This window comes from Cydia fagiglandana, chromosome 24, assembly GCF_963556715.1.
Source record: "Cydia fagiglandana chromosome 24, ilCydFagi1.1, whole genome shotgun sequence".
In the NCBI taxonomy this organism is placed as follows: Eukaryota; Metazoa; Arthropoda; class Insecta; order Lepidoptera; family Tortricidae; genus Cydia; species Cydia fagiglandana.
In genome coordinates this window covers 10957838-10972315 of record NC_085955.1, presented here as the reverse complement: position 1 = coordinate 10972315, position 14478 = coordinate 10957838, and the positions used below count along the sequence as shown (strand labels likewise).

The 14478-nt window shown below is 40.3% G+C and overlaps 1 protein-coding gene across 1 annotated transcript in view; it reads right to left on the bottom strand.

Moving 5' to 3' along the window:
* The window catches only part of LOC134676393 (zinc finger protein OZF-like), a 64314-nt gene that overhangs the window by 7987 nt on the left and 41849 nt on the right, over positions 1–14478 (bottom strand). The gene's annotated exons all lie outside the window — the stretch shown is intronic.

Here is a 14478-nt window from a genome sequence, read left to right as displayed (position 1 = left end):
ACCCAACACCCGTCAACCTTTTACAGAAAAGTTTTTAAAGAAATGCAATAAGCTACTTAGGTCAGCCAACGAATGCTCCAAAACGTTGTAGAGGGAAATGCTCGGAACACAATTTTTGACTCTGTAACTTGGTTTGGACAAGTTAGGAGGTGAATATATCAAAAGTCCCCGGCCGTAGCCCTTGAGCAGGGGGAAGAGAAGGGGCTTTGATGGTCCCATTTTCCGGTTTTTCGATTATATCTCGGAAACTATGCATCTTAGCGACATGGCCACTTATACAAAATGAAAGTTAATTTAATTTGTTACAAGTTTATTCAGTCAATTTTTTCGATATGTTGAATAGTTTTTGAGATATCCGCTCTTGAAAGTTTATTTAGGGCTCTCAATATTATCTTGATATATCTACATCAGTGAAGGTGCTAGGCCGTGTATGGTATCGTTTTCGTATAAATCTGGGTTGCTGAATCCATTTAAGGTATCACATTGACACCATTCCACAAAATTAAAAAAAATCTTTTTAGGGTTCCGTACCTCAAAAGCAAAAAACGGAATCCTTATAGGATCACTCGTGCGTCTGTATGTCTGTCCGTCTGAATACACAAAATAGTTCTTTACCTATAGATGACAGGAAAACCTATTAGAAATGTGCAGTTAAGCGCGCGTCGGACTTAATGTACGGAACCCTTAATACGCTCGTCCGACTCGCACTTGGCCGGTTTTTTTTAAACTCCTCTTGACGCTTAACCGCTGAACCGATTTCGTTGAAATTTGGTATAGAAATAGTTTGCGTCCCGGAACAGGACATAGGATAGATCTTATAACCAAGCAACCTTTTGAAGTTGTGAAAAGTGGCGTGGAAATTTGTACGGGAAATCAATAACCGCTGAACCGATTTATATTAAATTTGGGATGGTCTACATCTTTGATTTAGTTAAAAATGATAAAAAAAACATGACTTCAAACCTAAACTTAAACAGTATTAACTTCAAGAAGTCAATTCTGAATTCCCCCCTACACCTCATTTCACACCTTTAAAGGATGATTTTTGAGATAACTTTTTATGTCCTGTCTCGGGACTCAAAATATATGTGTACTAAATTTAAATTAAAACTGTTCAGCAGTTTAAGCGTGAAGAGGAGTTTAAAAGAAAGTAAGTTTATATGTTTTTACTTTGGAATGGTGTCAATGTGATACCATAACTAAATTTGGTACTGCGCATTTATACGAAAACGATACCAAACATGGCCTCGTAGCTTTACTGTTGTAGAAGTCAAAATAAAATTGAGAGCCCTAAATTCTTATTACTTGACCAAACTTGTGTAGAAGGAAAAGGAAAAATAAAAGTCTTCGGCAGGAATATAAACACAAATATATTTTTTTTTTTTTGCGTTACTATTTCAATCATCAAATATAAACATACCTTGATTATATTATTCTAGTGAGATCCTCATAGATAAACAAAAACATTTACTTAAAAAATTACAAGGTCGAAATGTCACGGAACTTGTGAGAGTAATATGTGAAAAATAAAAACTTTTATGACAAAAAAATCTGGACACAATTTAAGAAGCATCCAATTGCGTCGAGGAATCATCTGTATTTTTGCTTGTTTCATTACCTCCTCGCTTCTTTTTTTGTCCTTTGTATTCTGTAGCAATTTGTTAGATCTGAAAATAAAGATAACTTGCGTCGTCACGGATGTCGATTTATAGGTTTTAGGGAGTGCAGAATTCGAAAACTATGATCATTTTATATTCCAAGATGGCGGCTACGTATTTTGTCATAAAAGTCGTCATGGATATCGTTTTATAGGTTTTAGGGAGTGCAGAATTCGAAAATGATGACCATTTTGGATTCCAAGATGTCTGCCGTGCACTTTGTCATATAAGCCGTCATAGATGTTGATTTATAGGTGTTAGGAAAAGCAGATTTCGAAAATGATGACCATGACCAACAAAACGACATCCATATCGACTTTTAACATAGTGCATGGCCGCCATCTTGGATTCCAAAATAGTTATTATTTTCGAAATCTGCGCTCCCTAAAACCTATAAAACGACATCCATGACGACTTTTATGACATAGTGCATGGCCGCCATCTTGGAATCCAAAATGGTCATCGTTTTCGAAATCTGCGCCCCCTAAAACCTATAAAACGACACCCATGACGACTTATATGACATAGTGCATGGCCACCATTTTGGAATCCAAAATGGTCATCATTTTCTAAATCTGCGCCCCCCAAAACCTATAAAACGACACCCATGACGACTTTTATGACATAGTGCATGGCCGCCATTTTGGATTCCAAAATGGCCATCATTTTCGAAATCTGCGTCCCCTAAAACCTATAAAACGACATCCATGACGACTTTTATGACATAGTGCATGGCCGCCATCTTGGAATCCAAAATGGTCATCGTTTTCGAAATCTGCGCCCCCTAAATCCTATAAAACGACACCCATGACGACTTATATGACATAGTGCATGGCCACCATTTTGGAATCCAAAATGGTCATCATTTTCTAAATCTGCGCCCCCCAAAACCTATAAAACGACACCCATGACGACTTTTATGGCATAGTGCATGGCCGCCATTTTGGAATCCAAAATGGTCATCGTTTTCGAAATCTGCGCCCCCTAAATCCTATAAAACGACACCCATGACGACTTATATGACATAGTGCATGGCCACCATTTTGGAATCCAAAATGGTCATCATTTTCTAAATCTGCGCCCCCCAAAACCTATAAAACGACACCCATGACGACTTTTATGGCATAGTGCATGGCCGCCATTTTGGATTCCAAAATGGTCATCATTTTCAAAATTGGAGCCCCCCAAAACCTATAAAACGACATCCATGACGACTTTTATGACATAGTGCATGGCCGCAATTTTGGATTCCAAAATGGACATCATTTTCGAAATCTGCGCCCCCCAAAACCTATAAAACGACACCCATGACGACTTTTATGACATAGTGCATGGCCGCCATTCTGGATTACAAAATGGTCATCATTTTCTAAATCGGGGCCCCCTAAAACCCATAAAACGACATCCATGACGAATTTTATGACATAGTGCATGGCCGCCATTTTGGAATCGAAAATGGTTATCATTTTCGAAATCTGCGCCCCCCAAAATCTATAAAACGACACCCATGACGACTTTTATGACATAGTGCATGGCCGCCATTCTGGATTCCAAAATGGTCATCATTTTCTAAATCTGCGCCCCCCAAAACCTATAAAACGACACCCATGACGACTTTTATGACATAGTGCATGGCCGCCATTCTGGATTCCAAAATGGTCATCATTTTCTAAATCTGCGCCCCCCAAAACCTATAAAACGACATCCATGACGACTTTTATGACATAGTGCATGGCCGCCATCTTGGAATCCAAAATGGTCATCATTTTTGAAATCTGCGCCCCCCAAAACCTATAAAATGACACCCATGACGACTTTTATGACATAGTGCATGGCCGCCATATTGGATTTCAAAATGGTCATCATTTTCTAAATCGGGGCCCCCTAAAACCTATAAAACGACATCCATGACGACTTTTATGACATAGTGCATGGCCGCCATCTTGGAATCCAAAATGGTCATCATTTTTGAAATCTGCGCCTCCTAAAACCTATAAAACGACACCCATGACGACTTTTATGGCATAGTGCATGGCCGCCATTTTGGACTCCAAAATGGTCATCATTTTCAAAATTGGGGCCCCCTAAAACGTATAAAACAACATCCATGACGACTTTTATGACACAGTGCATGGCGGCCATTTTGGATTCCAAAATGGTCATCATTTTCGAAATCGGCACTCCCTAAAAGCTATAAATCGACACCCATCTCGACTTTTATGACAAAGTGTTTGGCTACCATCTGCATGCAAGACATTTCTATTATTTTTACGTACATAAATGGCCCCCTGTCAACTTCCAACCGAGATTTAATCGATAATTTATTCGATTAATGTTCAGATTAATTCAATTTCAATCTATGTTAGGTCGACTAAACTAATCGTGATTAAAATTTGAGAATTAACTTTTTTTATTCCATTAATTAGTCGAATAAACAGTTAATCTATTAAGTCCCATCTCCACGGCATTTTTACACTTTGAGAATATCTGAAAACAAATGAACACAAGGAGCCATTTTGCAAATCCAATAACTTTGTTATTACTTTTGACAGCGCGTGTCATGTGTCTACACAGAGTCGACACAAAGTCGAAACATTTGCGACTACTTTGTGACTGCAATATTTCTCAGCCTTAAACCATATTTATACATCATAATTAACAAGTTTCGTAGTATGTAAAGCGTTATTTCTGTTATTTAAGTATAGTATACGCATCGAAGTACTAAAAATGCATCAAATAATATATTTATGAACACAGGCACTGAGAAGTAATCAATTTCATTTCCGGCTAAACTAAAACAATTTGGTGGCGCGTTGATTATATTACACTTAGTTTATCAAATCACTCGAGCAGTTTAATTCCCCATAATAATTTAAGTCCTATTGTAATATAAATGCAAACAATATATAATTACGTCTTGTAATCCGTTTTAGGGATGGCGTATTAATGTCACTTATTTTTATTTAACTATTTTTCCATCTGACAGTTTCCATTTGACAGGAACAAAATGAACGAATGAACGAATGATTTTGGCATAAAGTAGTCGCAAACTAGTAACAATGTGTGCACACGGCGACCACACTTTATGTCACTTTGTGTCATGTGTCGACCCTTCCCCATTTCTGGTAACTGTGTCGACACGGCGACGACTCTGCGACTGGAATTGTGACCGAAACAGACGGTGTCGACACAAGATGTGTCTACACCGCGTCGTAACGGCGACTGGAAATGGTTGTATGGGGTGTGTAGTTCAAGAAACGTTAACAGGTTATTATATTACTAAGTAAATTAATGTTCACATAAGATGTCTTATGTTATCAAAATAAAACAGACTTCCACAATTCACTTTACTGTTTGCATACTTTTAATAACTTTCCTTATTCAAATTCAAGACTGAATAATAAATGTCAGGTATTAGGTGCGGAAACTATTTATATAGTCAATCGAATTTATCATGTCATCAAATTTAGATCCTTCTGAATGATGCATGACTAGCGTTGCTTGATCAACAGACCACAGAACAGAATAGGTAAGCACCACACTGCTCAATTAACGAAAATACGGAACGGGCTCACATCTGACGTCAGAGTTGTAGATGTAGATGATGCGTGCTCCACGCGGGGCCAGCACAGGAGATATTACGCTCGCTCGGCTCGCTGGGCCTCAGCCGAATAACAAGCGCACGGCTCCACGTCCAGTCGTCCATGGCTGTCTCCAATGCAGCACATGATCTCCAATTCTATAATCCATATAATACGGAACGTTTTACAACAAGGTACACTATGCCTTCAAAACAAACCATGTCTTTCGTAGACCAACCTAAACGGTGAAATATTAGGTATTACAATTTCGGCATTTGCACCTTCTTAACAGGCTGTAGAACATTTAAACATTTCACATTTCACAGTGATCTGATTTTAATTATGTCAATTTTGGATATCAAAACTCAAATTAATTCAAACATGATCATGGGTCATCTAACTTTGAGTACTTGTGCTTTATATTACATTTTGCCTTACCAGCATCAACTTTGTTACCATTCCTCGATGTTTATCTCAAGCCAAGCCATAGGCATGAGGGAGTTCGCAGACTTCATCACCGCACAACGAGTGCGAAAGGCGCCATTATCCACGTCTCGCAAGTCTTGCACGTAGAGTAGACACCGAACATCTCCGCCCGAAAGCGCAGGCACCGCTAGAAGCGTCGCGATAACAGGTATCACCGCCCAATGGCGTATGAAACAGGCGTCACCGCACACAGGCGTCGTGACTACAGGCGTCACCGCACACAGGCGTCGTGACTACAGGTGTCACCGCACACAGGCGTCGTGACTACAGGCGTCACTGCACACAGGCGTCGTGACTACAGGTGTCACCGCACACAGGCGTCGTGACTACAGGTGCCACCGCAACAGGCGTCGTGACTACAGGCGTCACCGCACACAGGCGTCGTGACTACAGGTGTCACCGCACACAGGCGTCGTGACTACAGGTGTCACCGCAAGGAGCGTCGTGACTACAGGCGTCACCGCACACAGGCGTCGTGACTACAGGTGTCACCGCACACAGGCGTCGTGACTACAGGCGTCACCGCACACAGGCGTCGTGACTACAGGTGTCACCGCACACAGGCGTCGTGACTACAGGTGCCACCGCAACAGGCGTCGTGACTACAGGCGTCACCGCACACGGGCGTCGTGACTACAGGTGTCACCGCACACAGGCGTCGTGACTACAGGTGTCACCGCAAGGAGCGTCGTGACTACAGGCGTCACCGCACACAGGCGTCGTGACTACAGGCACCGCCACACAGAGGCGTCACGAAAACAGGATCATCGCACTGAGGCGTCGTAAGAACAGGTATAACCGCACATAGGCGTCGTTGAAACAAGCACCAGCGCACATAGGCGTCATTGAAACAGGCGTCACCGTAAGGAGCGTCGTGACAACAGACATCATCGCCCAACGGCGTGTGAAAACATACGTCACCGCAAGGAGCGTCGTGACAACAGACATCACCGCCCAGAGGCATGTGAAAACATACGTCACCGTAAGGAGCGTCGTGAAAACAGAGATCATCGCCCAACGGCGTGTGAAAACATACGTCACCGCAAGGAGCGTCGTGACAACAGACATCATCGCCCAACGGCGTGTGAAAACATACGTCACCGCAAGGAGCGTCGTGACAACAGACATCACCGCCCAGAGGCATGTGAAAACATACGTCACCGTAAGGAGCGTCGTGACAACAGACATCACCGCCCAGAGGCATGTGAAAACATACGTCACCGTAAGGAGCATCGTGACAACAGAGATCATCGCCCAACGGCGTGTGAAAACATACGTCACCGCAAGGAGCGTCGTGACAACAGACATCATCGCCCAACGGCGTGTGAAAACAGGATTACTTCATCCTCTTGCGAGTCTCACTGGTTTTGTAGACGGCTTCCTGTTCAGCTCATCTCATTGCCAACCGCAACCACGTCTTCGTGCTCAGGCCACCGAGTAGCCTCCTTCATCACATTCTGCCGCATCAGCCATGTCAGCATTTCTCGCCGGCAGCAACTCGCCAAACTCATGACATACTTGCATATGTTCTTCTGAAAACATACTAAAGGCAGTAAATTTGTTCATGCAAACATGTAGCACCAATGGCTTTATGCAGCTTCATGCTGTTTCATACCACTCAACCATGTAACCATGTTACATTATATGCTTATTAGGTCTACTCATCTTTCTAAATACTCACATTTTAGCAATTTTCAAAGTACAAAAACATTTATTCATACTTCAATTTCATTATTTTACTCAGTTTTACTTTTCATTCAAATTGTTTTACTTGACTAACATGTCAATCATAAACTCAGGATTACTCTAACCACATAATTTCAGGGCTAGAACACTTAATAAAGAACACCTCATTTTTATATTACTACTCATGATGTAAACCATTGCAGTTTTATCACCATCATTCATTATTTACATACATTATTAAGATTATTCTCCCCTGCTCATAATTCAGGTAATAGTCTTCACCATGATTTGGAAATTGTTTATCATAATCAGACTATTGAGCACTCACCTACTTGTATATGGCTACCACCAGCCTCGACACCAACACACCAGCCCGCACAAATCACCCCCCATACATCTCGCCTGCACTAACATGTGAGTACGAGCGAGATGCACAGAAAGCAAGTTACCCAAACGCGAGTGCCATTCTTTCTAGTGGTCAATTTTGCCCTTAGTTCACCTTGTGTATACTTTCCACAATAACCCTCGGCAGCACCATGCTTGTGTCAGTTGTATAGACCAATTTTCCATCACAAATACTATCTGTGAACATAATTAAGAACACACACACACACACAAAAGTAATACTTTGATAACAGTACATAAATCACCATACTTTACATACTGCACTAAAACTGTGCATGAATAAAACCCTGATGCATATCATCAGTCCTCGCTGCTAGTAAAAATCATTTGAGATGTGTTAACAACACTTGACCGGATAGTGGTCAATTTTGTCCTTACTTCCTTTTGTGTAAACCCAACCAAGTATAAGAAATATTAGCATCACACTTGTATTAGTTGTGCCAGTCAATATTCCATCACATTTACAATCTGTGAACATAATGTAAGCACACATCTATACACAACACAAAAATAATACTTAGAAAGCAGTTCATCTCCACAACTTTACATACCCCGTGGCAATTATTGTACATGAATAAAATATCCTTCTACATCTCATTATTCTTTTGGCTTGTAAAACTCATTTGAGGTCAGGTAGTAGTTACTTGTCATTACTTTTTCTGGTGTGAACCAACCAGCTATACTTGAAGCCGCCAAGACTGGTTTCATGACTTGAAATAAATGTCATGTAATACAATTTTGACCACTTAATACTTTCTCAAGGGCACAAACTAGACTATTCTCAAAGTATCCAATAGCACACTGCAGGTTTTAGGTACACATTAACTACAACATATTCAAATATACTTACACCTTTCAATTTAAATAGGTATCTCACAGTATTTATTACCTGTTTTGCTATCATAACCAACCCACTTTGCTGTATTGTAGGCCAACATCATACTGGAAAGGGGTATCAGTCATATTGTTTGATGCATCCAGAGGTATACCGGAGTTAGAGATGTTCACTTTGTTTCATATAGGCTTGCCATAGCGAACTGACTATATCTTGTTCCACATTAACCACCGACTTGTTGCATCATCAAATAGCTACATTCCTTGGAGTTAGAGTGATAATTTCTGTTCTGCAAATTAAACACAAGCACACCACAGCCACACCAAGCTCAGTGTGGTATTATAATAACAATGCATGTCCTACATGCATTTATGTAACAATAAAGTATGAGTTCCATACAAATAATACACCAAGGCAATCAATACCATACCAAATGATATACAATGCACATTCATTCACAGGACTTAATGCCCAAACATTAAAGAACAAACTCCCATATCATTTCACGCGTTAGGTTATGCGTAAGTGCGTAATACATTTTACTCACACAAAACGTTCAGTCGGTTTAGCAATTCAACATACCTGCATTCAGGAATGGCAAAAACCATTGCCAAATAGTTTATAAATACTAATAATGCTTCATTTGACTCCTCTTTGACTCTGATAATCGTGATCGAGTCTTGCTGACTCGCTTCGTTCACGTAACTTACCGGCAGACGATAATACTGTACTTACGTACTTTTTCTCATTTATCTGATTTGTAACAATGCACACATTTGCTAATTAGGCGTTTGTGCAAAACATCTGGACACTTCGCGACCCAAAACTTAGTGCATTTTATCAAATAGATACGCGTCCATTTTGTGCGTAAGATGCTACTTCCCAACACTACGATTTCGTACGAGAATCAACTTATTTGACCGAAATATTTTGTGAGCATGAATATATAATATCTCACTTCTGAACTAATAACAGGGAAACGCACTAGGTCTTGAGTAAACGATTTATTCTTGGACTGAGTACACGACAATACATAGACCGACGCTATCGTCCCTTTCGCGGGAAACCATCTTCCCAGAGAGTGGCGCAATGACATACGCTGTCAGTTAGGGCACGTTCAAAACCCCGCTAACAGTATATGCGAACTCACCCGTAACCCGTAAAGGCCGTAAAATATTACGTAAAGTATGGTGCGGCAATAAATTACCAAAAATGTCATGTCGAATTGTCGATACACAATTAGCGTGGACTAAATATAAATAATTACAAAACGCTACTTTTTAATATATGAATAATAAAAATAAATGTTCTTTATTTCGTGAATTTGAAAAACAACCATACATCGCAAAATACATCGGCATTTTGAACGTTGCGTCATCGCGCCGCGGCGTTGCTAGCCGAACTGAGAGTATGTCAGGAGTCCGTCAGAACTCAGTGGCGGGACGAGGTAATCCGAGTCGGGGCGGGGCGGTGCGTGTCCGTTCTGTATGATAATACTATTACTTATTCTGTGCTTATGTAGTGTTTGAAACGGGGCTCGGAAACCGTTCTCATTAGTCAAACCGGTTTCGTTCATTCGCCCGGGAACGAAAAGGATTTCGTTTCCGTTTGCGGTTACCGATTAAAGAACTATTCTTTTGAGATAACGGTTTATGCCATATACGTTTTCAATCCGTTCTCGAGGAACGAAATTAACCGGTTAAATTGAAATCGAAGCGAGATAGAATAGCAAGTATTGCTCTCTTTCATGTATGACAACGAGTTTAACCGAGAGTCTCCGAAAGCCAAGAGCAACCGGTATTATATCGGTTTCGGAACAATATTAACAGGTATTTCAATATCGGTTCCGAACCCTGGTTTGAAAGGTTAGTTAGAATTAGATTGAAAGTGTGTGTACCCAAGTAATAAAATATGGTACTATAAAAGTCCTGAGAACGTTTTGGAGCGTGCTAATTAGTGTTCATGATTAGCACTATAATGGTGTTGTAAACGTTTACAAAACCCCGAATAGGCCCTAGTTTTATCACTGATTTATTCTATAAACTTTACATAAAGGCTCTCAAGGTGATAAATCAGCTCTATGGTTGAAATGTAAAAATGACGAGAGACGCTTTTTAGTACTAAGATAGTGCTGTCTGAAACGTTTATGTCGCAATTTGCAATTATCTAGACACGCGGCAGCGTGTCAAGCCAAGTTCAAGCAAAGGAACTGGCTAGCCAGCGCCAAGTGTAATATTACACGAACCACTTGGTGCCACTTTTGACCCTTCTATAACTCAAAACATCTTTAACGTAAACACATAAAACTACGTGTGTTTAATTATATCCATAAGGACATCTAGAAGCCCAAATTTCATGAAGCTAGCTCAAACGGTTATAAAGATATGAAGGTCAAAAAGTCGTAAATTTTAAGACTGACTGACATACCTATAGTACCTAAACCTAACCTACTTCCAGATGACCTAGAAGGATGAAATTTGGAATCCAGCTCAGTTATTGTGTGAAAGCGTAGGAAAAAATCTAAAAATTAAAAAAAGTTATAAAATAGGGGGGGTCCCCATACAAAAAAAACATTTTTTATTGTGACTGACATATAAGTACCTAAACCTAACCTACTTCCAGATGACCTAGAAGGATGAAATTTGGAATCCAGCTCGGTTATTGTGTGTAAGCGTAGGAAAAAATCTAAAAACAAAAAAAAGTTAATAAATAGGGGGGGTTCCCATACAAATTTCTTTTTTATTGTGACTGACATATAGTACCTAAACCTAACCTACTTCCAGATGACCTAGAAGGATGAAATTTGGAATCCAGCTCGGTAATTGTGTGTAAGCGCAGGAAGAAAACTAAAAATAAAAAAAGTTAAAAAATAGGGGGGGTCCCCATACAAAAAACCTGTAATACGCGCTAAACAACCGGCCAACGGTGTGTCGTTGGCGGCGCGCGGCACCACATAATTAATATAAAGAACAGAAGTAAAAAATATGCAGCGGAAACACAAGAAAAAACATTAAATCTCAATACCTGCCTAGTTTTCTTTACAAAAATTATTGATATCCCATCAAAAACATAAATGTAAAAAACGAGAGCCAAGTTCAATACAAAAATTATGCTTGGCTGTGGGGTTCGCCGCAAAAAGAATGGAGATTTAAATGAGTGCCAAGTTCTATGCAAAATCCAAATATGTATTTATAGGAACAAAATAACATTATAAACAAGTATTAAACTCTATTTCTTTGCTTTATTGGATACCTATAACAATTGCTGTTATTTAAAAAAAATTGTGAGATCTTAAAGTAGGTTAGATTTGGCTTGGCCACTTTTTATCAGAATTACAAAATATATATGTTGAATAACTTTATAAAAAGACTGATGAAATGAAAACTGGCCAAGTCAAATCTAACCTGCTTTAAGATCTCGCATTTTTTTTTAAATAACAGCAATTGTTATAGGTATCCAATAAAGCAAAGAAATAGAGTTTAATACTTGTTTATAATGTTATTTTGTTCCTATAAATACATATTTGGATTTTGCATAGAACTTGGCACTCATTTAAATCTCCATTCTTTTTGCGGCGAACCCCACAGCCAAGCATAATTTTTGTATTGAACTTGGCTCTCCTTTTTTACATTTATGTTTTTGATGGGATAAAAGTAACCAAAACATACTTATAGTGCTATTTTGCACCGTAAACGATTCCAGTGATCGTTTTTATCACACTTCTAAAAACCAAAAAGTAACTCACCTCTATGCTGGGTCTCTATAAATAGCTCGGGCGCAAGCCCTGCCTGTGCGGAGTATGGCCCGGGGCTACAGGGTCCTGTGTCGGAGCCCGGGGGCTCCTCCTCGCATACTAATTCATCCTTCACCTCTTCCTCTTCTACTTTAACTGCAAAGTAAAGTAAAAATGTATTTGTAGAACGCATGTACAGTTAGGCCCACTTGCACCATCCCATTAACCCGGGGTTATGCGGTTAAACCATTAACTCAGTGTCAAATTGTACTGGTAACCATGGTAACTCCAGGTTTAATCTGTTAACCCCGGGTTAGTGGAATGGTGCAAGCGGGCCTTAAGGTCTTATATATAAAATAATAAATAGAGCTCTGCATGGGCGTACGCAAAATTTTTTAACCCATTGACCGCCACAGACGGCTGTGGACGTCATCGGAAAGTCTAGCCAAGGGCGCCAACGACGGCTACAGCCGTCAGCTTCGCCAATTCTATAGGAATTTACGCGCGACTCCGTAAAGTTCAATTTCGCTTAAATAATCGCGATCGCCTGGTGTCCGGGGCACGACATATTCGCCCGCCGTCTGGCGTTCAAAGGGTTAAGGGGTGGGGTAGAAGTAGGCTGGGTGCGTTGTAACAGGGTACGGTTAAAACATTCTTAGCTTATGGTCAGAGACCAGAGTGGGGCAACTGCCCCACCTTGCCCCACCGTGGGTACGCCTATGGAGCTCTGTGTTTTGCCTATTGGCGTACAAATATTATAACTTAAAAATAATGGTGACTCATTACAAGTATGTTAACAATAAATTATTACAGTTAAAGAATAGCTAATATAGCTATAGCTACTAAGAAGGGACGGGCAGCGTACGCCTGCCGCTCGCACCCCCCGCCCCCCTTAGTCGTCCCACCCCGTCGCCCCCGTACCCCGCAGGCGAGGACTCATTTAAGCGGTCGGTCTATACACACTGTTTTGTACAAATAAATAATAAATAAATATTATAGGACACTTTTATTTTACACAAATTGCCCTAAGCCCCACGGTAAGGGGCTATTCATAAATTACGTCATTTCAAATTAGGGGGGGGGGTCTGGACATCGGTAGCATGAAGTAGGAGGAAATGGAGTCATTTGAAGCATGATTTTTGGATGATTATAGGGGGGGGGGGGGGGGGGGGGGGGTCAAAAATCGTCAAAAATCGATGACGTAATTTATGGACAGCCCCTAAGCTCAAGAAGGCTTGTGTTGTGGGTACTCAGACAACGATATATATAATATATAAATACTTACATATGTATATAGAAAACAACCACGACTCGGGAACACATATCTGTATCATCATACAAATAAATGCCCTTACCGAGATTCGAACCCGGGACCATCGGCTTCATAGGCAGGGTCACTACCCCCTAGGCCAGACTGGTCGTCAGATTCTACAAGTACAAGTAAGTAAGTAGACATAGGCTAGATATATATTATTTGTTGTACCTTGACCGTTAAATTGGTTCTCATCCGGCTCCAGGTCAGGTGGAGCTGGAGTTGGCTGGGCTGTTATAAAAAAATGGATATTAGACACTGAAGCATATTAAGAGTAAATAAATAAATATTATAGGACATTCTTCATTTTGACGACCGGTCTGGCCTAGTGGGTAGTGACCCTGCCTGCGAAGCCGATGGTCCTGGGTTCGAATCCCAGTAAGGGCATTTATTTGTATGATGATACAGATATTTGTTCCTGAGTCATGGGTGTTTTCTATGTATTTAAGTATGTATTTGTATATTATATATATCGTTGTCTGAGTACCCACAACACAAGCCTTCTTGAGCTTACTGTGGGACTTAGTCAATCTGTGTAAGAATGTCCTATAATATTTATTTATTATTTATTTATTTATTCTTACACAGATTGACTAAGTCCCACGGTAAGCTCAAGAAGGCTTGTGTTGTGGGTACTCAGACAACGACATATATAATACATATACAGGGTGTTTGGTACATCGTTTGCCAAATTAAAACGGCAGATAGGTTGAGTCATTTGCTATCTTCTCATGCCTAGAAAAAAAAATTGGCCATGTTTTTTTTTACTACTGCGCAAGTAA